The sequence below is a fragment of the Leiobunum rupestre genome, chromosome 5 (genome assembly GCF_980474605.1).
Source record: "Leiobunum rupestre chromosome 5, qqLeiRupe1.1.hap1, whole genome shotgun sequence".
Taxonomy (NCBI): Eukaryota; Metazoa; Arthropoda; class Arachnida; order Opiliones; family Sclerosomatidae; genus Leiobunum; species Leiobunum rupestre.
Window position 1 is genome coordinate 52,469,931 of NC_143388.1, and position 2,182 is coordinate 52,472,112.

Consider the following 2,182-nt stretch of genomic DNA (forward strand, 5'->3'; position numbering starts at 1 on the left):
TTATCGAGGTGTGGGTGTTCAAAGAGGATATGGATTAGGCAATATACTAGCTTCAGCTTTTCGCAGTGCCATGCCCCTTTTCAAGCGTGGAGCCCAGTTCTTAGGAAGAAAATTCCTTGATACTGGAGCGAAAGTCGTCACGGACGTTGCTAGCGGTATTCCAATCAAAAAGGCACTCGCAACTAGATCCAAAAGCGCTGGCAAAGAAACCTTAATTTCAGCCGCGGAAGTGGTTAAGCAAATGACGGGATCTGGACTTAAAAAGAAACGCTCCCGACCGCGCAAAATCACTCGACGTAAAGCCAAGAGGAGGAAAACATCGTGCCCTTCTTACTCCGATATATTTTCATAAAGTGTTATTATGGCACTGTTACATCCACATTCAAGCGGGTGTGTGAATTCGGAATTGGACCTTTTTCAAGTTCCGTTATCGCAGACGGGGATTATCGGTGGCGAATGGATCGAATACAATCCCATTTCCAGTATTACCAACAATTCGGCGTTAACGTTTTGCATTAGTGGCAATTCAGAATCCTACGTAGACTTGTCGCAGACTCTCCTACACGTTCAGGTGGAAGTGAAAAAACAAAATGGATCTCTCCCCAAAGCCGCCGTGATCGGTGCGGGTGGAGTGGTAACTACACCAGCTGATAATGTGGCGCCGGTCAATTTATTTTTACACAGTCTCTTTCCCGAAGTGCATCTATTTTTAAACGAAAAATCCGTTACTCCTTCGGCTCAAAATTACCCGTATAAAAGTTGGTCTCACCATTTTCAAAGAGTGACCACTTCTCATTCTCCTTTAAAGATACATATTTCAACGATGACGGTAATCGACAAACTTGTTAAGAGCGGCTCTTCAAAAATAGTTTTTCTTTACAGCAATAAAGCAAGTAGAGGTGCAAACTTGCCAGTGCAGAGCTCTAAAAGTATCTACGATTCGTTCAACTGACGTGACTGTTGCAACCATGTCAAGGTTATTGGAATGGAATTCCTTGGGGCTACTTTGGGAATAATTGATATAAATGTTTCAATCTCCATTGACACTTCAATTTAATTACCCGAAAAGCTCTTTAGAGTAATGAGTGTCAATAGCTCAAAGTCATATTTTATGGATGGTGAGGCTCAATTAACTGGAGATTCTTATGGCTTGTTCAATTGGTAAAATAATATTAAGTATTGTTTGAATTTTCGCAACTAGTCGAAAATGTGATTACAAAGCATCAAGATATAATATATATTGTTTTTATTCAACAAAGATCTATAAAGTCAATTAGTATTTTAAAAATGTATGAAGTGTATTTTTTAACTCAAACTGATATGATTTTGCTTACTTTTATTTTTTTATTCAAATACGGGATAGATGGCATAGTTTCCTTGAACGTTTGTATGATCCAAGAGTTATGTTTTTTTCAAGCAATGTTCAGCTTTTAGTTTAACGTTATTCATCGTAAAATATCAGTAATAAACTGAAAAGATGTATTGCTACCGATTTAACAGCGGGAAAATTTATTATCGGGGTCAGATAAATTGGAAAATATTTAACACCAACTTAATCACCTTTTCATAAATATGCTTTTCTCTTCGGTGACATATGACACTACCTATTCATATGCGAAGGTTTTACAAGAGATACGCTACAACGGGCTGCGTTACCAAAGATACATAGTTATGCAATATTCTGAATTTTTTAAGCCTTAATGCCAAAACATTGGAGGTTTTTGAAAAATTTAGCAGATTGAAGAATTTTCTACCAACATATATGTAAATTAGTTACAAAATGAACAAATTTACTATAGAATATTTCAATTAATTTAATTGTCCGCAATATTACAGAAATAAATGTGAGCAGATATCGTAATTTAAACTATACTGATTTTTAAAATTTACAATACTATTATAACCAATATGTAAGTGATTTTTTCCGATATCAAGTATATTGGCGCCATCTGCCTTGTTTTTGATAAAATAATTTTGAAAATATCAGTATCAAAGACGTGAACCAGTTATTGTTATAATAACGATATCAGTAGCCTATCAACTCCTAACATAACCAATTTGTTTAATTTTCAAAAAAATATGCACCCAAGAAAATGCTGAATAAGTCGCCTCTCTTATCCATATTTGCTATTATTTACTGCGGAGGATTTGATATTGACACTCAAAAAGTCAATAGTGTCAA